Source organism: Orcinus orca, chromosome 5, assembly GCF_937001465.1.
Source record: "Orcinus orca chromosome 5, mOrcOrc1.1, whole genome shotgun sequence".
NCBI lineage: Eukaryota > Metazoa > Chordata > Mammalia > Artiodactyla > Delphinidae > Orcinus > Orcinus orca.
The window spans coordinates 78,578,661-78,601,066 of NC_064563.1; the positions used below are offsets into that span (position 1 = coordinate 78,578,661).

The 22,406-nt window shown below is 35.3% G+C and overlaps 1 protein-coding gene across 5 annotated transcripts in view; it reads left to right on the top strand.

The window, feature by feature from the left end:
* ZNF148 (zinc finger protein 148) overlaps positions 1-22,406 on the top strand; it is a 129,525-nt gene that overhangs the window by 20,144 nt on the left and 86,975 nt on the right. For 3 of the 5 annotated variants that reach the window (XM_004278811.3, XM_033403858.2, XM_033403857.2), the window contains exons 2-3: positions 11,555-11,635; positions 19,597-19,732. The gene's annotated coding sequence lies outside the window, so the exon portion shown is untranslated. The remainder of the gene's footprint in view (positions 1-11,554; positions 11,636-19,596; positions 19,733-22,406) is intronic. The other 2 variants (XM_004278812.3, XM_033403859.2) reach the window with 1 other exon arrangement.

The following is a 22,406-nucleotide window of genomic DNA, read 5'->3' on the forward strand; positions in this document are numbered from 1 at the left end:
TTGGGTCTTTGTTGCTGTGTGCGGGCTTTCTCTAGTTGCAGTGAGCAGGGGCTACTCTTCGTTGTGGTGTGCAGGCTTCTCATTGTGGTGGCTTCTTTTGTTGCAGAGCATGGGCTCTAGGCGTCCAGGCTTCAGGAGTTGTGGCTCGTGGGCTCTGGAGCGCAGGCTCAGTAGTTGTGGCACACAGGCTTAGTTGCTCTGCAGCATGTGGGATCTTCCCGGACCAGGGCTCGAACCCATGTCCCCTGCATTGGCAGGCGGATTCTTAACCACTGCACCACCAGGGAAGCCCCAAATTATAGTTCTGTCTGGTTATATGCCCTGGAGTGGGATTGCTGGATCATATGGCAACTATTTTTAATTTTTTGAGCAAACTTCATGCTGTTTTTACAATGGCTGCACCAATTTACTTTCCCACTAACAGTGTAAGAGGGTTCCCTTTTCTCCACACCCTCTCCAGCATTTATTATTTGTAGAGTTTTTAATGATGGCCATTCTGACTAGCGTGAGGTGGTACCTCATTGTAGTTTTGATTTGCTTTTCTCTAATCATTAGTGATAATGAGCATCTTTTCATAGGGCACATGTTTTTTATTTTGATAAAGTTTGGTTTATTTTCTTTTATGGAACATGTGTTTGGTGCCAAGCCCAAGAACCCTTTTCTTTAGGTCTTGAAGGATCTCTTCTTTTTTATTCTAAAAACTCTATAGTTACATGTTTACATTCATCATCCATTTTGAGATAATTTTGTATGTGGTTGTGAGGTTTAGGTCTAGACTCTTTTTTTGGCATATGGATGTCCAGTTGTTCCAGCACTGTTTGTTGAACAGGCTATCTTTCCTCCATTGAATTATTTTTGCCCCTTTGTCAACTAAGAATTCATTTCATAGACCAGTTCATTTATTCTATAACCAGTTCATGGTTATAGAACTATTTAGATTATTGGTTTCATTTTGGTTTAGTTTTAGTAATGTGATTTTGATAAATTGGTCCATTTCTTCTAAATGTCCAATTTAAAAGTATAAATTTTTTTGTAGTATTCCCTTATTATCTTTTTAAGTGCTGTACAATCTTAGTGATATCCCTATTAAAATCTTGATATTGGTGATTTGTGTCTTCTCTCTTTTTATTTTTATTTGTCATGTTTGAGGCTTTTAAAATTTTTGCTTCATTGATTTTCTCTGTTTTCCTATTTTTAATTTCATTGATTTCTGCTCTTCATTGTTTCTGTTCTGCTTGCTTTGGGTTTATAGTTTGCTTTTTTTTTTAAAGTTTCTTGTGGTAAGTAATTAGGTTATTGATTTGAGATCTTTCCTCTTTTCTTTTTTTTAAGATTTTTGTTTATTTTCTTTTTTTTTTTTTTGGCTGCATTGGGTTTTAGTTGTGGCAAACGGGGTCTTTGTTGAGGTGCGTGGGATCTTTCGTTGTGGCGCAGGTTCTCTCAAGTTGTGGCGTGTGGGTTTTCTCTCTCTAGTTGTGGTGTGTGGGCTCCAGGGCACGTGGACCCTGTAGTTGTGGCGTGCAGGCTCCAGGGCGCGTGGCCTCTGTAGTTTGGCTCAGTAGTTGTGGTGAGCAGGTTTTAGTTGCCCTGTGGTATGGGATCTTTAGTTCCCCAACCAGTGATCGAACCCACGTCCCCTGCACTGGAAGGCAGATTCTTTACCACTGGACCACCAGGGAAGCCCCTCCTCTTTTCTAATGTAAGCATTTAGTGCTATAAATTTCCTTCTAACTACTGGTTTAGCTGCATCCCACATATTTCGACATGCTGTGTTTTTATTTTCATTCATTTTTATGTATATATTTAAATTTTTTCTTTGAGATTTCCTCTTTGACCCATGGACTTTTAAAAAGTGTTCTTTACTGTTTTGTGTTCACAAGTTTTCCTGTTGTCTTTGTTACTGATTTCTAGTTTGAGTCCATTATTGTCAGATAATGTACCTCTTGTATTATTTCAGTTGTTTTAGATTTGTTGAGGCTTGTTTTATGGCCCAGGATATAATCTGTCTTCATGAATGTTCCATGGGTGCTTGAAAAGAAATATGTATTCTGCTTTCGTTGGGTGGTGTATTCTATATATATCAAGTTGACCTTGTTGGTTGGTTGTGTTAATACAGTTTCTCTGCTGGAAAAAAAAGAGTTGTCATAGCTTTTCCATTCTTTTACTTTCGATGTACGTTACTGAATTTCTTGTTAGCAGCATATAGTGGGGCATTTCAAAAATATACTCTGCCAGTCTTTCTTGATTCGTCTGTTTAGACCATCTGCATTTAAGGTAATTATCGATAAATATTAGCACTTAAATCGCCATTTTATTATTTGTTTTTTGTTTTATTTTCTCTGGTTTTCATTTATTTGTTTCTCTTTTCTTGCCTTCCTGCAGATTACTAGAACATATTTTAGGATTCTATCTTTCATAATTTGTAAAAGATTTATTTATAATGTTTTTGAGTCTGTCTTGGTATAGTTTTCGTAGTGGTTGTTGTAGTTATTACCTAATGTATATATGACTTATAACAGTCTCCTGGTATCAGTATTTTACTATTCAACTGAAGTGTGGAAACTTTACTTCTCTTTTACCTTTTTACCTTCTTGACTTTTAAATATAATTGTTTTAAGTATCAGTAGTAGTATAATTTTTGTTTCTGTCAGTACGTATGATCTAGAAAACTAATGATGGAAAAGATATCTTGTTGTGTATACTTGTATTTCTATTCTTTTTCTTTTTTACACATATGTTTAAAATTATTTATTTTTGGCTGCGTTGAGCTTCATTGCTGCGCGCGGGCTTTCCCTCGTTGCGGCGAGCGGGGCTACTCTTTTTTGCAGTGTGTGGGCTTCTCATTGTGGCAGCTCCTCTTGCTGTGGAGCATGGGCTCTAGGCGCATGGGCTCAGTAGTTGCGGTGCACGGGCTTAGTTGCTCCATGGCATGTGGGATCTTCCTGGACCAGGGCTTGAACCTGTGTCCCCTGCATTGGCATGCAGACTCTCAACCACTGCACCACTAGGGAAGCTGCTCTATCCTTTTTCTTGTTTGGAAAATTTTCTTCAGCCAGTCTTTATGGGTAGGGTTGCTAGTGACATAGTCTTTTAGTTTTTCTTCTTTTGAGAACGCTTCAAAAAATTTCTCCTTTGTTCCTTGCTGTGGTCTGAATGAATTCTCCTAAAATGTAAATGTTGAAATCCTAATGCCCAATATGGTGGTATTGGGAGTTGCGTCCTTTGGGAGGTTGTTAGGTCATGGGGGAGAGCCCTCATGAATGGGATTAGTGTTGTTACAAAAGAGGGAGCTCTTTTGCCCCTTTTCTGCCATGTAAGAATACAGACAAAAGTCTGCAGTCTGGAAGAGGGCCTTCACCTGACCATGTTGGCACCCTAATCTTGGACTTCCAGCCCCCAGAACTGTGAGAAGTAAATTTCTATTGTTTGTAAGCCATCCATTTTGTGGTGTTTTGTTATGGCAGCCTGAATAGACTAAGACATTCCTGAAGAATAGTTTCACTGGGTATAGAATTCTTGGTTGGCAGTTCTTTTTTTTTTTTTTTTCTAGCATTCAGAAAATATTCTGCCACTTTTTTTGGCCTCTTTGGTTGAGATGAGAAATCTGGTGTCATTTCAGTTGTTGTTCCGTTATAGGTAATTTTTGTCTGGCTGCCTTCAAAGTTTTTTTTTCGTTTTTAATTTTTGAACATTTAATTATGATGTGTCCTGGTGTAAATTTCTTTGGGTTTATCCTGTTTTGGGTTTGCTCAGTTTTTTGGATCTGTAAGTTTGTATTTGTCACACATGAGAAGGTTTTTGCCATCTTTTCTTTAAATACTGTTTCAGCCCCTCTCTGTTTCTCCTCTGTTTCTGGGACTCCAGTGATAAGAATGTTGGATCTTCTGTTATTGGCCCACAGGTTCCTAAGACTCTGTTAGTTTTTTTTTCAGTCTTTTTTCTCTCTGTTTTTCACATTAGATTAATTCTATTTTTCTGTCTCAAATTCAGTGATTCTTTTCCCTGTTATCTCCATGGTTGTATTGAGCCTATCCAGCAAGTTTTAAAGTTTCATGTTATAGTATTTTTTAGTTCTGTAATTTTCTTTTGCTTCTTTTTTATAACTTCTGTTTCTTTGCTGAGATTTTCCATTTTTTTCACGTGTTTCAGGGGAACTTATAATTAATTGTTGAGACATTTTATTATGGTGCTTTAAAATCCTTTTCAGGGCTTCCCTGGTGGCACAGTGGTTGAGAATCCGCCTGCCAATGAAGGGGACACAGGTTCGTGCCCCGGTCTGGGAAGATCCCACATGCCGCAGAGCAGCTGGGCCCGTGAGCCGTGGCCGCTGAGCCTGCGCATCCGGAGCCTGTGCTCCACAGCGGGAGAGGCCACAACAGTGAGAGGCCTGCATGCCGCAAAAAAAAAAGTCCTTTTCAAATAATTCCAACATCTGACTCATCTCTGTATTGGCCTTGGTTGATTATCACTCATGTTGGGATTTTCTTGTGTCATTTTCTGTGTTATATATTACGTTAGGAGGCTCTGTCCCTATTTACATTTTTTATTTTAGCCTGCGGTCACCCTGTTTAGTGTACAGGTCTTGGCCCACTTTTATGACTTTGGTTCTAATGGCAGTTTAATTTTCAGAGCCTTTGTGGTTGGCTTGGTTTATCTGATCCTCTTGGGGCTCCCACTGGTCCTTACTGATGCTGCCTGAGAGAATAGAAGACATGGCCTCCTATCAGGCTTTTGGGTGTCTCTAAATGGGAGAGGATTGTGGTAGGATCCTCCTCCTGGTACCCACCTCAAACCCCCAGTTCTTCCCTGTCCCCATGTCTCTGGGTGAGAGGGAGAGTCTTGGCACAAACTGAGATGCTTGCACTGGCTGGGTCCCTGAGTTCTGCCCACTTGCCTCAGTATTTCTAGGTGGGAAACAGGAGTTTCAGGTCATGTGGCGATGGAAGAGTTGCTTCCCCTTTCTGGTCTTTGTTGTTGACTGGGCTTCCAGTTGATCTCCCTTGCTTGATATTGTAGAGGGACTCCTGTTTAGTTTGGGGGAGGAGTGTGACTGTCTGGCCTGCCTTAGGAAATGCCAGTCTGGGTTGCCTTCTTCTGTTGGGTCTGGGGACATAAAACACTCTGTTGCTTTTCTGTTTCTGTAGTCTTGGAGTCCCAAACTGGTTAGCTGCCTGCTTATCAGTTTTCATAGTTTTCTTTCAATTGTCTCGTGTTATTCCCCTGGTTTAACATGGTGTTTAGTGAAGAGGGGCAGGGAAAAAGAGAGCTATGCCATCTTACCTAGGCTGGAAGTTCAGATTCCTTACTTTTTGTGAACCTGTGTCATCTCTACCCAGCGGGTTGTTTCAGCTTTGAAAATAATGGTTTATGGCCATGTGCTTTGTGAACTTTTAAGCACAATGTTTGCTTCAATTATAACCCACAGTATTGGACCCCTAGGAAGGTTTTGGAAGGTCAGTCATAACCAGTTCAAGAGGTTGCCAGGGAATAGATGCATGCAATTTACTAGGCATCTGTCACGTAAACAGAGTTTTGTAGTATAGTTAATTAAAATGAAATTGTGAATTCTGGTATTTTCTTCAAAGATGTGTTTATTTTATGGATAATTTGTATTTAAGGTATTTAATAATTCTAGTAATATATAATAGTATTTTAATATTAGTAAATATTTTTCAAAACAAATATGGAAAACCTTGTATTATGCAGCCAGCTTAATATGTTTCTAATTCATAGGTTGAAAAGGAAAGATAAAATGTCCTGCTTTTTACATTCCCTAGTTTTCTAATTGAGAGTAAATTGGGCCCAAATAAGAAAATGTCTATTCTACATTAGTAGAAGCTAGTGCTTCTAAATGATGAGTTAACTTGTTAAATCAACTACTACTGTTTATTTGGCTGCCCCGTGCGGCATGCAGGATCTTAGTTCCCTGACCAGGGATCGAACTGTGCCCCCTGCAGTGGAAGCACAGAGTCTTAACCACTGGACTGCCAGGGAAGTCCCAACTACTACTATTTTTTAAAAATCTCACATATTACATGAATTGTTCAAACTAATATAGTTACTACAGTTACAGAGAAATCACTGGGCTTCTTTGCAGCCACTTCTTGAGGTACTCAGATCTTAGATTTCTAATCAGATTAAAAATCATTTGTGTGTGGACACACCTCTACATTGTGTCTAGTGCCTTATGTGCTTCTGGGCATGTGTTTTAGAGAAGATAAGAATGACTGACTCTAGTATTGAATAAGGTAAAATTGTCAGAAAATGAGATTTTTATGGACCATTTACATGTTTTTAAATGAGAGTAATTATATTTCATATTAGAAGTAATAATTCCAGTTCCCTCTTGTTTTTGGTTTTTAATAATATATTAACATGTTTTTATTCATGAAGAATTGACACTTAAAAATAAAATTTAAATAGTTAAACTTTAATTTTCAAATGGGTATTCCTATACTCTTTTCTAGGGTTTCCTTAGTTATTATTACAGTAGGATAATTTTTGTGTTATGAAAATCAGATGAATTTAATTTTTTGTTTATTTACATGGTAACTATTACTGTAGATAGCATTTTAATTTCAAAGTTTATGTTCATTGATCTTATCCTTACTTCAAAGATGTTTATTTATTTATTTTTGATTCTTAGAATATTGTTAAGAGTAACATTAAATGTATCAATATTTTAACTTGGGAATGACCTTTCCGGTTGTGCTATGTTAAAGTAGACATTTATTTGGAGGCAGAGGATCTGGTTGAAGTCTTTGCCGTGACAGATGTTGTGTAACCATGGGTACTTAACCTCTGGAACCTCAGTTTCATCATCTATAGAATGGAGGCAAACACTAATACCTGCCTAGGTAATTGTGTGTGTAGGGGGTGTCCCGTGAAATGTGACACTTGAAAGCGCTTTGTAAACTGTGAAGTACTTTTATCAGAGCATGCTTGTAATGTTTTTGAGGAGATCATTTGAAAATTGACCTGAGTGATCTTGATCATCATAGTGCAAAATATTTTATGATTATTTACAAAATTGGTATGTATTCAAGTAAAAATTCATGTAAAAATAAAGCAGCTTTTCCTTGAGTTTAGTGATTTACTATTCTTAAAAACTAATTTCTGTTGGTGAATTTGGGGAAGGATTACATAGATGCTTGATAGTTTATCATCCCCTCTGTGATAAGGTTAGCTTTTGGAAGGTGTCTTTCCTCAGCAGGTGGCTTGGATTTAAAGGTTAGATTTGTCTCTTTAGTGGTTTATAGTCTAAGGATTTTCTAAAAATGCTTATACTGTTGTGTTTTCTAACGTGGGTGGGGAGTTGGTTTCTTATTTGACACATGTTTACTGGTTAGGTGATTTGAAAAGGCCAAGGGCAGGTGAACATTTTCAGTTGGTGCCTTTATTTTACTCACTTTGGCCAATTTTTTTTTTTTTAATGGTGAAGGGTTTTTAAAAATTTTTTAACTTTATTTTATCTATTTATCTTTGGCTGCGTTGGGTCTTTGCTGCTGCACGCGGGCTTTCTCTAGTTACGGCGAGCGGGGGCTACTCTTCGCTGCGGCCCACAGGCCCCCGATCGCGATGTCCTCCCTTGCCACAGAGCACAGGCTGTCGGTGTGCGGGCTTCATTAGTTGTGGCATGTGGGCCTAGCAGCCGCTGTTTGCGGCTCCAGAGCGCAGGCTCAGCAGCTGTGGTGCACAGGCTCAGTCGATCTGCGGCATGTGGGATACCCCCGGACCAGGGATCGAACCCACGTCCCCCGCACCAGCAGGCAGACTCCCAACCACTGTGCCACCAGGGAAGCCCACGGCCAACATTTTTAAGAATTTATTTGATTACCCCTTTGTAGGATTTTCTTTCTTAACCGAGTGGGTTAACTACATTGGTTGTAAAATTTTTAAGATTTTGGCTTAATTTTTGGTGAAGGTAGAAATGGAAAATTGTTCTAGAAAGACCTGGTTAGGGGAGTTTCTGGGGTGGGTGGTTTGAATTTTTGGAGCTTTCATTCCTCCATAGGATAGATCTGGTCATGAAAAATACACTGTGAGTTCTAACAACTTTAATTGTCACAGCAGGTAGTGTAAATTAAAAGAACACATATGTCTACTTTGTTACTGTGTAGAAATTCTAAACATATTCATAGAAATCTCTTGCCTGGAACAAACTTTTTTCCTTTACCTTTTTTTTTTTTTTAAAAAAAAACATTGTTCAGAAAGCATTATTAAATGACAAAAGTAAAACTAATGTAAAAGTAGAACTTACGTAATTACTTTCAGATATGATCTAGTTAAAAGATGCTAAAGGACTTGAAGCATTTTTCCTCTCAGATTCTTAAAGCCATGGTAGTGATGAGGAGGAGGAGGTGATAGCACAGTAGATTGTGGAGAGCCTGCTAAACCATTATAAAGACTTTGGTTCTGCCACTTACTAATTTTATAACCTTTGGTGAGTTACTTAACCCTTCAGTTTTTTCTTCTGTGAAATGTGAATAATATTAGCACCAACCTCATAAGTTTGTTTTTTGTATTAAGTTAGTTAATATCTGCAAAGACCTAGGAACACTACTGAGCAAAGTCCAAAGCATGTGTTATTCATTTTATTCTTAAATGTGGAGCCAACATTAAAAGGTCACTTCTTCCTTTTCTTTTGGAAAGGTAACAGAGGGAGAATTAATTGATCCCTGCTTTGATTTTCCTATGATAAATTGCTTAAACTTCAGTTATAGCGCTTAACACATTATATTATCAAAACTAACATTATTTCTTGTGTTTTCCATTCTTGCTAGATTATGAACTCCTTTGGGCAGAGACCATGATATTTTATGCATGTCTTAGGAATCTTAGGTAGTGTTGCATATACATATCAGTTGATCAAAAATGTTGATTCAGTTAATGACAAAAATGTTGGCCTGAATAATTGATCAGACCACCTGCTGGTAAATACATAGAAATCCTGCCAGTCTATCAGAACTAAATAATGGACAGGTAGTAGCTAACGGTCCCTGAAAAATATTTCATTTGTTTTCCTTAATATGTATTTTGTCTTAATTTGATTATTATACCTGCACAAGTGGTTATTATTATTATTTTTAAATAAATTTATTTATTTTATTTATTTATTTTTGGCTGTGTTGCGTCTTCGTTGTTGTGCGTGGGCTTTCTCTAGTTGCGGTGAGCAGGGGCTACTCTTCGTTGCGGTGTGTGGGCTTCTCATTGTGGTTGCTTGTCTTGTTGCAGAGCACGGGCTCTAGGCGCATGGGCTTCAGTAGTTGTGGCTCGCAGGCTCTAGAGCGCAGGCTCAGTGGTTGTGGCGCACGAGCTTAGTTTCTCGGCGGCATGTGGGATCTTCCCGGACCAGGGCTCGAACCTGTGTCCCCTGCATTGGCAGGCGGATTCTTAACCACTGTGCCACCAGGGAAGCCCCTGCACAAGTGATTATAATCAGGGAATAATTAGCCAGCAAAATCTTAAATTAGAGGAATTGCTAAGCAGGAATATTCAGTTACTCCTAAAATAGGGGAGGTGGGGCAGGGAAAGAGGAAGATCTTAGCTGATCATTGGGTGGTTGCCCAAGTAACTTTATACCTTTCTTTTTATACTTACAGGGTCTTAGTTTCCAGCCTGGTAGATTCTTTTCTTTTCCCCATTTTTGGTGGAGAGGGGTGGTAGAGGAGAAGGAGGGACAGAGACTTGGAAGGATAAGTGAAATTGGTAGATGATGCTAAATGAATTAGGTTTCCAGAGACAGAGAGAGACTATGTGGCAGGTGAGTTAGGGGGAATTGTGGGTTTCCATGGTAGAGGAAAGGTTGTGATGGGAAAGGCATTCCAAAATTTCTGTTTATAGGTTTGGACTTGCAGGTTATATTATTTTGCACATTTGGGGGATGTGTGTATGTGGGAGTGAGGCATGCTGCTTTTTCCTTCTTCACTATTTTTGTTTCCTTCTCTTTTAACATACCTAGTTATAGTCTTTGATGTGTGACAGCCTTAATTTAGAGCTTTCAATAAAAAGTGATGCAAGGTGAGTAGGCTTTTTGTGAAAATGTTTTCAACTGAATATTAACATTTCAAAAACGTTTGTCCAGCTGTATATGTTACCATTATTATGTGATGATGTAAGTAATAATGTTTTGATTGTGGACTAGATAAATCCAGTCAACTTTAAAAGACTCATAATGTAATACCAAAGTTGCTAAGTCTAAAGACATTTTTATTTCCCATATATAGATTTTACCATGTCTTTTCTGTTCAACTTTACTCTATTCCTGTGAACTGTGTTAGAAATTCTAAAAGTTGAATACAGTAAATAATGTAGAACGGTGATAGCAGTGTAGTGCAGATACAGTTTTATTTTACTTTACCTGTTTTTGTGTCTACCACAATAATATAGTTTTACGGCTTTTATTATCTTTTTGGTACTAACACTGTAGAAAAAATATATTTAAAAGTAGTTTTAAGTAATTGAGAGGAATGGCATATATGCTCTTTTGAATGCTTGGAAACAAAACTTTGAGGCAGGCAATTAAGAGCTTAGTAGAAATAAATTATTTTAAATAGATTTTTTGTTCATAACTAGTTTAGCAACAAAGCTACTGATTGGCTAAGGACTAGAAAATGCTGAATTATCAGAAATGCTGTAATGTTTGTAATCCCTTGATAAAATTGTGTAAACACAGGTTAGAATTAATATACTTGGTTATTTTCTGAAGATTTAGAGTTTCTTTAATTTTCCTGCTGTTATATTTATAGCTTATTTATTTGCAGGGTATTTATTGAGTCCTAAAAATGTGTTTAGGCTATTATATAAAATGCTTTTTTATTTCTGAATAAAAGTTATATTTGGCCTATTCTTTGTTTCTAATAAAATTTCAGCTTTCAGTCCTCATTACCTCCATTTCATATACCAGGAAAACATATCCCAGTTGCAGGAAGAAAATTATATATGTCTGATATCAATGCAATACCAACATGGAGTGTTAATTTTCTGTATTAGTCTCTGTTAAAAGATTGATTATGGACATTAAAAAATATTTATGGACCATTTTAACATTATTAAATATCTTTGCCTTGAAAATTTTAAACATTTTTGTATTTTCAAAAACTATATTCTTAATATAATTAGACTTTGAGCTCAGGGAAATGTTACTTTGGGATTTTAACAGGAACTAGTACTATTTGAGTAATTGAGGACATCAACATATGATTTTAGTGAAATACATTTTGTGCCTTCCTCCTGTTTTAAGTTGTTTATGATAATTCTGGTTTATTACCCTGATTTTAAAGAAATCCTAATCCTCAGCTAGAAGTTAAATTTGAAAAGTCCAGTTAGTGTCTGGGTCATTTCTTTTCTTCATGATATCATTCAGCACTGATGGGTCATTACAGTTGAACTAAGTGTTCTAAGTGAAGTAATTTTATTTAATCCAATAGTATCTACCATGGAAAGAATTTTGTCAGATTTAGCACATTTTGATATACCTATTTTACCTGACTTTAAGAATATGTCTAATCCTGATTTTTGGGGGGACATAACCTGTATTTTTGTACTTTTATAGGATAGAGGGAGGAATCAACAGCTTGGAAATTCGGCCAAGTGATCTGGCGGGATGGGCATTTGCCTGACCTATTTTGTAGAGGTAATCCAACCCTGTTTTATTCACCCTCTAATTTTTACCTGTGATAGATGCCCATATACTTGAACATGAACACACATATCATAGCTGTTGGGTAGTACTCTGCATTTACTGGACATTCCCTTTTTCTTTTATACTTGTTTATATATAGCGTGAATATTACATATACATAGCATGATATCGCTATATACAGATATGAACATCTATACATTGGAAAGAATTAATGTTATTAGTTCTGTATGAAGGCCATTATCTTTTCTCACTTAACAAGATTACTTGCATTTCTCTTTTTTAGGCTCAGGTTCCCTTATTTTAGGAAGAACCATGATCCTCTCCTGTCTTGTTGGGCTATGTTGGTACATATATTAGACCTTGCTTTTATCTTTCAAACAAAGTGAAAGAAAATTAAGTATTTCACAGTTTTCAGGGTATTTACATGTTTGTCAATGGCACATATTCTCATGTCATTATTAATGATCATAAAAATTCAAAGATTCTCATAAATTTTATTTGTTTTGAGAATTCTTTTAAAGCGAAGGTGTGAAAATATTAGCAGTTTTAGTGGCCATATTTTAAGATTTCGTTTAACACTTCTCACTTCTTACCCAGGTTTGTTATAAGAGGAATATACACTTATGCAGCAGAGAATGTTATAATGTAAAAAATTTAAAAAAGTCTTTTCTTATTCCCATTTACTGTTAACATTTGTGTGTGTGTGTTTGTGTGTATCATTACAGACATTTTCCATATATATGCAGAAATTTATATGTATACCTATATTTACATAACTTTTATAAAAATGAGATCACACCGTACATGTTTATTATCAGCATGTCTTTTTTGTTGTTAGCTTCTGTATCTTTGCATATCATTCCTCTTATTTCATTCTGTGTAGTATTCCTATATTTGGATGTACCATAATTATTTTAACTAGCTTCCTATTCATGGATATTTAGGTTAAGTTTTTTTGCAGTAATAAATGGGAATATGGTGAATATTCTTGGATACATCTTTGCACATATTTAAAAATATATTTGTAGTATAAATTCCTAAAGGAAAAATTGTTGGGTCAAAAAGTGTGTACATTTAGTAATTTGGTGGTTGAATTGCCCAACTAAAAAGATTGCCCCAACATCAGTAGTCTGGGAAAATGGGAATCTCTTTATCTCTTTGATAATACTAGCTACTGTTAGCTTGTAGTATTTGTCAGTTTTTTGTTGTTTAGTATTGCTTTTCAAAATTTCATAGTGAGTTTGAGCATTTTTTTCCCCATTATTATTGGGCATATATATATTTTCAGTGATCTGTTTGGTCATGCGTTAGGCAGATGGTTTTTACTCAGTTTTTGCTTATCTTTTGATTTTATTTTTGCCTTGTTGACGTTTTAATTTTGTATGATTGAATTTAGAGATCTTTTTCTTCAGGGCTGGGGTGGGGGTAGGGTTTCCTGTGTAAGGTTTAAAATAAAAGGTCTCCCCCACTGATTGTAGGACTCGTTTTCCCCTCCACATTATAACATCTCTGAATGACATGAATTGTTGGCTTGTCATGGTTTGGCATTGTTTTTTTCTAAGTGACAAAATTAGTTATGTTTCTTATGATTGGTAGTTTTAGCTTGGTAGTTTTATATTCAGTGAACTTGAAAAGTTATATGGGTTTTCTATTACTTTTTATGGTTTAAATTGTTTAAAATCTTGATTTATATTGAATATATTCGGTATAAGCAATAAATGTAGAGATCAGCTTTACTTTTTTCCAGATGGCTTACCCTTTGTCCTCATTCCCGTTATTGAATGATGCATTTCTTTTCTACATATTTGAAATGCCACATTTATCGTATACTGAATTTCCATGGTTTTTTCTTTTTGCATGGGGGGGGATCTGTTCCTGAAATCAGTTCAGTTCATCTGCCTGCTTGTTTTTTGTACTGAGAATTCAGTAAAGGAACTGCTTATAAAATCAGTTATACATAAATGATTTTTTAATACAAATAGTAGAATTAGGGCTAATAAAGGAAGAAGATGTATACATTCACAGTAACAACTAAAAAGATAAAATACCTGGGAGAAATCTACTTGAAAAAAATTTTAAAACTCTACTGAGGGATAGGACAGAAAATTTGAATCAATTCAGATTTTTTTAACATTTTTAATTTCTTTAATGATGTATCTATTTTATTTATTTATTTTTGGCCGCATTGGGTCTTTGTTGCTGTGTACGGGCATTCTCTAGTTGCGGTGAGTGGGGGCTACTCTTCTTTGTGGTGCGCGGGCTTCTCATTGCGGTGGCTTCTCTTGTGGAGCATGGGCTCTAGGTGCACGGGCTTCAGTAATTGTGGCTCGCGGGCTCTAGAGCGCAAGCTTGATAGTTGTGTCACACAGGCTTAGTTGCTCTATGGCATGTGGGATCTTCCGGACCAGGGCTCGAACCCGTGTCCCCTGTATTGGCAGGTGGATTCTTAACCACTGTGCCACTAGGGAAGCCCTCAGCTCAAATTTGTAATACGGAAGATGTGATATAAAGCTGTCATTTCACTATAGAAATATAATTGATTTTTCTTTATTGATCTAATATCTTGTGCCCTTGCTGAACTTGTTTATCAGTTCTCAGTGGCGGTGGCCTTGCTGAACTTGTTTATTTGTTCTCGTAGCTTTTTTGTGGATTCATTGGGAAATTTCTACATACACGATCACGTCGCTAGAGAGTGAAGACAGTTTTATTTCGTCTTTTCTAATCTGGATGCCATTACTTGATCGATTGATTGCTTGGTTGGTTGATTGATTGATTTTGCCTGCTCTATTTTACTAGCTAGAACCTTTAGTACAATCTTGAATAGAAGTGGTGAAAATGGACATCCTGATTTTTAGGAGGAAAGCATTCAGTGTTTAACCAGTAAGCATGATGTTAGTTTTTAGTTTTTTTTTTTTTTTTGTAGATACCTTTTATCAGTTTGAGGAAGTTCTCTTCTAGTCTTAGTTTGTTGAGATTTTTTTATCATGAGTAAGTGTTGAATTTTTTCAAATTCTTCTTTATTGAGATAACCATGTGGTTTTTGTCCTTTAGTCTCTTAATATGGTGTATTACATTAATTGATTTTCAGATGTTAAACCACCATTGCCTTCATGGGGTAAATATTACTTGGTCTTGGTGTATATATATGCCTTTTTTTAATCTGTTGCTAGATTCAGTTTACTAATATTTTGTAAGGATATTGTATCTATGTTTATGAGAGGCATTGGAGTATAGTTTTCATGTCATGTCTTTATATCAAAGAAACTAGCTTTATAGATTGAGTTGCAAAATGTACCCTCTTCCTCTGTTTTGTGAAGGAGTTTGTGAAGGATTGGTATTGCCCCCTTAAATATTTGATGGAATTCATCAGTGAGGCCATGTCTTTGTGGGAAGATTTTAAATACTAACTCAGTTTGTTATGTTCAGATTTTTCTGTTTCCTCTTTAATTAGTTTATGTGTCAGTAATATATGTCTTTTTAGGAATTTCATAAAAGTTGTTTAATTTGTTGGCATATATCTGTTTATAATATTCCTTCCCGTATAATTCTTTTAACTTTTGTGAGGTCAGTGGTAATATCCCTTCTTTCATTCCTAATTTTGGTAATTTGTGTTTTTTCTCTTTGTTGTGGTTAGTCTTCCTAAAAGTTTGTAAATTTTTCGGATCTTTTTTAAAAAAACAAGTTATTCTCTACCTGTTTTGTATTTTATTTATTTTTGCTCTAAATTTTCAATATATTTTTCAGCTTGCTTTAGGGTTTAGTTTGCTCTTTTTCTTTTAAAAAATATTTTAATTAATTAATTGATTATTTATGGCTGCGTTGAGTCTTAGTTGCAGCATGTGGGATCTTCGTTGAGGCGTGCGGGATCTTTCCTTGGGGTGTGCGGGCTTCTCTCTAGTTGTGGTGTGCAGGTTTTTTCTCTTCTCTAGTTGTAGCACGCAGGCTCCAGGACATGTGAGCTCTGTAGTTGTGGCGTGTGGGCTCCGGAGTGTGTGGGCTTTGTAGTTTGCTGCATGCAGGCTTTCCAGTTGAGGTGTGCGAGCTCAGTAGTTGTTGCACACGGGCTTAGCTGCCCTGCAGCATGTGGGAACCTAGTTCCCCTGACCAGGGATTGAACCCACGTCCCCTATATTGGAAGGTGGATTCTTTACCACTGGACCACCAGGGAAGTCCCCTAGTTTACTCCTTTTCTGATTTATTAAAGTGGAGGCTCATGTCATTGATTTGAGACTCCTCTTTTTTTCAGTATACTTAAAGTTATATTTAAAGTACTGCTCGAGCTGCATCCCATTGATTTTGATGTGTTTGTTTTTGTTTTCATTCAGTTAATAATATTCTCTAACATCTCTTTTCTTTTAATTTCTTTTTTGACCCATATGTTATTCAAAATTGTGAAGTTTAATTTCCAAACACTTGAGAATTTTCCAGTTTCTAACTTAGTTGATATCTACTTTAATTGTGTTATGGTTGGAGAACATACTTTGTATGACTTCAGTCCTTTTACATTTATGAGACTTGTTTAATGGCCTAGCATTTGGTCTGTGCTGGAGAGTGTGTACCTGACAACAATATGTATTCTGTTGTTTGCTGGAGTTTTCTATATGCCAACTAGGTATAGTTGGTTGAGAGTGTGGTTCAGGTTTTCTATGTTTGTTAATTTGCTGTATAGTTATTCTGTCACTTATTTAGAATGGGGTATTGAAATCTCCAATGCTAATTGTTGAATTTTCTATTTTTCTTTTTAATAATGTTAGTTGTTTTATTTTTTTAGGGCTCTTCATTATTTTAGGGTTTATAATTATTATAATATTTTCCTAATTTATTGACTGTCATTTTGAAATATCTTTCTTCATCTCCAGTAATATTTGTCTTAAAGTCTGTTTTGTCTAATACTAATATAACCATGCCATCTGTCTTATGGTTACTCTTTCCATAGTATATATATCCTTGTTCCGCATCTTTTTACTTTGTCTTGAATTTAAAGTGTGTCCCTTTTTTGTTTTTGTTTTTTTTGCGGTACACGGGCCTCTCACTGTTGTGGCCTCTCCCGTTGCGGAGCACAGGCTCCGGATGCACAGGCTCAGTGGCCATGGCTCATGGGCCCAGCCGCTCCGCGGCATGTGGGATCTTCCCAGACCGGGGCACGAACCCATGTCCCCTGCATTGGCAGGCGGACTCTCAACCACTGCGCCACCAGGGAAGCCGTAAAGTGTGTCTCTTGTTGACAGCACATAGTTGAATCTTGTTTTTGTCCAATCTGGCAGTCTCTGCCTTTCTATTGGGCTGTTTAGACATTCATATTTAATTATGGACATGGTTGGATTTACATTTGCCATTTTGCCATTTGTTTTATATATGTCTCTTATGGTTTTTGTTTCTCTGTGCTTCCTTTGCTGCCTTCTTTTGTGTTAAATGTTTTTTAGTGTGCCATATTAATTACTCTATTGATGTCTTTTCTAAATATAATTTAAGATATTTTCTTTGTGATTGCTATGGTGTTTACATTATACATTTTAACAGTTTGCTTAATATTAACACTAAGTCAGTATCAGGAACTTTGCTCCAGTATAGCTCCATTTTCTCCTTCCTCTATTGTGCCACAACTCATATATAAATATATATATGCTACAAACCCAGCATATATATGCTACATATATATGTAGCATATATATGCTACAAACCCAGCAATACAGTGTTGTAACCATTGCTTTATAGATTCTTATATTTTTTAAAGATGTTAAGAGAAGAAATGAAAAAAATGTATTTTATAGAGTTTTTTAGTTTAACCCACATATTTACCATTTCTGGTGTTCTTTTCTTCCTGTGTATTTAAGTCTCGTGTCATTTCCTTTCAACTTGATGGACTTCCCTTAGTATTTCTTGTATGACAGGTCTGCAAAAAATTCTCTCAGTCTTTGTTCATCTGAGACTATGTTTATTATGCCTTCATTTTTGAAGGGTAGTTTTGCTGCCTTCTTGCTTGACAGGTTTTTTCTTTCAGCACTTTGAGAATGTGATCCCACTGTCTTCTGGCCTCTGTTGTTTCTGATTGAAAGTCAGCTGTTAATTGTATTGTGGTTCCCTGCACATGCTGAGTAATTTTTCTCTTTATGCTTGCATGATTTTCTCCTTGTGTTTGTTTTTAACAGTTTGGCTATGATGTGTCTAGGTGTGTCTCTTTGTAATTATTCTCCATGAGATTCATTGAACTTTTAAGACTCATAGATTTGATTTCTTCTAAAAATCAAATTTGGAAAATTTTCTGGTGGTGTTTTATTAAAAAAAATTATTTTCCCTGCCCCTTCTCTCCTCTGGAACTCCAGAAATGTTGATAAGTTGTTCTCTGAGGCTCTGTTCAGTTTTCTTCAATTTTTTTTCCTCACTGTTCTTCAGATTGGATAGTTTCTACTGATATATCTTCAAGGTCATCTATTTTCTTCTGCCATCTTGAATCCTGTAGTAGATTTTTTGTTTTAGTTATTATACTTTTCAACTTCAGAATTTCCATGTGGTTCTTTTACATAAATTCTGTACCCTTATTGAGAATTTCTTATCTGTTGATTGTTTTCATAATTAAAAAAAGTTAAAGATGGGTTCTTTTTTAACATGTCTATAATAGATGTTTTGAAATCTTTGCTTAAACCAACATCTGGGGATGCTCAGAAACTGTTTGTTGTGATTGCTATTTTTCATTAATGTGGGTCACATTTTTCTTTTCTTTCTTTCGTTCTTTTTTTTGGTACACCTTATAATTTGTTGTTGAAAACTGGGCATTTTAGATAACATATTGGAGTAATTTCAGATTGTGACTCCCTCCCTGCCTGCCCAGGTTATTGTTACTGTTGTCATTTTGCTATTTATTTATATATGATACAATCCTAGTGAAAAAAAATGTTTTTTTTGAGCAAGAGTTCATCTGCAAAAGTAGACATGCGTGAATATGCAGGAGAATTCTGAAATGAAAGGATACTGAGGGGTAAATAGTTCCATCAGAATTTAAACTTTAAAAAAATATGGATACAGTGTTGAAATGTTTTAAAAAGTGAATGTATTATACTTTCTGAAGTACAAAGATGGACTTATTACTGGTATGTTTTAGGTGAGAAAGACTATTCTTATTGCCTTTGCACCACTGTAAAAACTGATATAAAATCGTAAGGTGTGTCATATCATCTGGTCTCCAAGCTTTCTGTGGAGGAGTAAATACAAATTATTCTTAATAGGTAGGAATGTAGTATTTTTGAAAACCTCTATGGTAGGAAACTCCATAAACTCTTTAGTCTGTTACTGGGTTCAGAAATATTCACTGACAGGAAATTTTCTTCTTGTGTATAGCTTATGTTTTTCACTTTAATTTTTGGGGGTATGGAACATAGTCTCCCTATGATTATTCCCATTTTTGTCAGCTTTTCTAGTCAAAGATGACCTTGGTGATCATATTTCTGTAGGTATTTAGTATGATTTTACAACTGTAATCCTTTCTACTGTGAATACATGTATATTCTGTACAGGACTAGTTCTGTTTGTTATTTTTAAGGCCTAGAATTGTGTTTGCTTCTCTCTTCACTTCATAGCCTTTGCAAAGCAGATAAAAATAGTGTTATTAAGTGAGTTTTTAATCACTGATTTCTCTTTTGTAAACGTGTAGGTCTATAACCTTCTGAATTTCCTTCAATATCCCATGTCTCTGAAGTCGTACACTCCAGATCTAGGCAAATTGTTCTTTACAAGGCCAGGGTTATTTCACAGTTACTACTTATCACTATTGTATTTTCCCAGTTTCAGATTTAAAAAGAAGTCATTGCACTGGTTATTCAGGCATAGCTTACTATTTATAAAGAGTGCTCACTTCATTATGCATACCAGTTTGTCCATGTTATATTTGTACAGTATTTTTGTCTCAGTAAGTAATGTGTTTTGTTTGTTGTGTTTTATTTTTATTTTTTTTGTAGGAATTGGATGGCATAAATGATTGAAGTGGTATTGAGGGTCTCTGAAGCCTATGAAAGGTAGAAACTCAACCATGATTTCTTTTTCAACTCTACAGCATTCCCTTCCTTGAAGTCTTCATTTTTACGTTAGTCTCAGGTAACTTCAATACTTATTTTTCATAATCATGAATAAGTAAAATTTTCAAATATGAAACCTTTTTTTTGGCTGCTAGAATTTCATGTTAAGTTTGTATAATAGTTTCTTTATGTTGTAGTATTTATATCTGGAAGAAACTTGGGATTTAATATTTTTTCTTGAGAAAACAGTGTTAAGAGAAAATTGATGAGTAATGATATAGCTTTGGGTTTTAAGTTTAGCCCAAGAAAATATGTGTAGCTTATTATGTAATCTTAGGTGAAATTTAAGTGGGAAGGTTTTTCCTTCTTTAACCCTTTTCTTCAGCAGGGTTTATTGCATTTTTCACTCACCTGTCATAAACGCATACATACCCACATTAAATTTTCCAGGATTTCCAGGGAAACTATTTTCATATGTGGGAAAATTAGACCTATTAATCAAATTTAATGGTGTTTGGCATATAATTTTTTAAATGTGAAAAAGCATATGTTATTGTACCTTTGTACATATTGTATGTTTTCCTATGCTAATATAAGGAAGCAGTCATGTAGATATTTTAATAATCATTTATATTAAGTATTAGTTATTCTATCTTGTGGTCCAAGAGGGTTACCATCATGTCTGCCAACAGAAAGAGGGAAAAGGGAAGAACATTTCTTTTCCTTTTAGGAGAGTTGTGTATATCATTTCTACTTATGTCCCATTGGCTTTAACTGTTACATGACCACAACCAACTGCATGGGAGGCTGGAAAATGAGTCTTACCTAGGTCATTGTGTGTCTTACTTAATATTTTATTATTGGGCAAGAAGGAGAGAACAGAATCTGGAGGAATAGCTAGTTGTCTGTCACATTAGGGTTTGTCAGATTTACTTTCCATTTATCTAGTTGGACTAACATTAAAATATAAGTTTTAAATATTAAGACATATTAACTCTTGGCCTGTGACAGTACTTTGGAAATTGTTTTGAGTTCTGAGACAATTTTAGTTTTGTGAATAGTCATCATGGTTCTTTGATTAAATACTGCTGTCTTGATGTCATAAGGTGGAATAAGGTCTTAAAAGTTAAAAGTGACTTTTGAGATAATCCCTCATTTTGTTTCACTGCCATTAGGTTGAAATGGTTTGTTTAACATTTTAGAGTCTTAAGGCAAGGATGAGGGGCTTGGGTGAGAGGATCTTTTTAGCTACACATAAAGCTAAATTATGTGTAACTGGTTCCTTCTAACGCTAAAAAATCTATTATTCTAAATGTTTAGATCTCATCAGAACAACTTATTCCCAAAGACATTATATAGTTTATATTTTTGTAGATGAAAAATATTTCATTGTAATTACATTATATGGTTCTTGGTCTGTTGTAAATACTGTATTTTGAAACAAGTATCAAATATTGTATGTTTCTATTAGAGAATTTATTAAAGGGTTGGAAATTAGTTGTCAGTTTTCCATCATATTTTATGTCAATATCAACATATATTAACCTAGGTACCTTTTTTTTTTGAGACTTGAGATAACAGTTAGTTTTGGTAAATTTTGTATACTTGTATCAAGTATTTATATTAGGCCTATTGATTTAACTTTATTAGAAAATGGTTGTAAGACATTTTCGGTGTTTTTGGCATTGAAGGCGATGAACGCATTTTTAGTTTTATTGTACTTCACAGATAGGGTTTGTATTGTGAAGTGAGAGCATTTATCCAATGTTTAAAAATTAAAATTTTGATTTAAATAGTTAACACTTTTCTGTTTTGAAATGAGTCTTGGTTATTACATAGTACATATTAAAAATAGCTTAGTGTGTAGGGAAGTTTAAGAAGTATTTTTAATGTTTCTTTTATTATACAAAACTGTAGAAAATTTATAGTTTCCTAATAGAGTAAGTATTTTTAATACAAATGTTTGAATTGTTGGTATTGGCATAAAATGAGATGGATGAAACAACTAGATCTAGCAGAATGTAGGGTTCTGTTTTGCTTGGATCTTTTTTACCTTCTCCCTTTCCCTCTCCTTTTAAAGATAAAATATAGCTGTTTCTCAACAAACAGTTGCCATAAATTTGATGTCTTACCATTTCTAAATACCACTAATTTCTTGTTGTTACATTGTTTTAGAAGACTGGTGATGAGTATTTGGAATGGAGAATATGCTTAGATTCTGCTTTATTTGAGCAGGGCATTGGGCATATAGAGATGCCTGTTAACTTTGGCTTAAATATTTATAAATTATTTTTCTGTGGTTAAAAAACGATCACAGGTTTTTATTTAGTTGTCATATTGTGTAAAGTGATTTATCTTAGTCTGTAAATTCTCTTATTAAACATCTTTTATTGTTGCTAGCACTAATAAAAAAGGCCTTTTTGTCTAGTTGCCATTATTGTAAATGATGCTCCTATTAGGATGTTTTGAATAGTAACAATTAAAAGTCAAAGGGCATAGTTTACAAAATATGCTTTATAGATGCAAGACGGTAGTTATACAAAGGTGTATCTGAAGGGGTTTCTGAGTGTAGAGTATCCCTAGATAAGAGCTAGATTTTGTTTCTAAATTAGAGATGAAGCAGTTTTTGCTTAGATCAAAACTATACTTTTGAAGGATGAGAAGCAATAGAAAAACTTCTGAGGAATGACAAATGGCAGATTGTTAAATCCATTTTGATCATGGGTTTCTTTGTAATACCAATTTGATCTTGA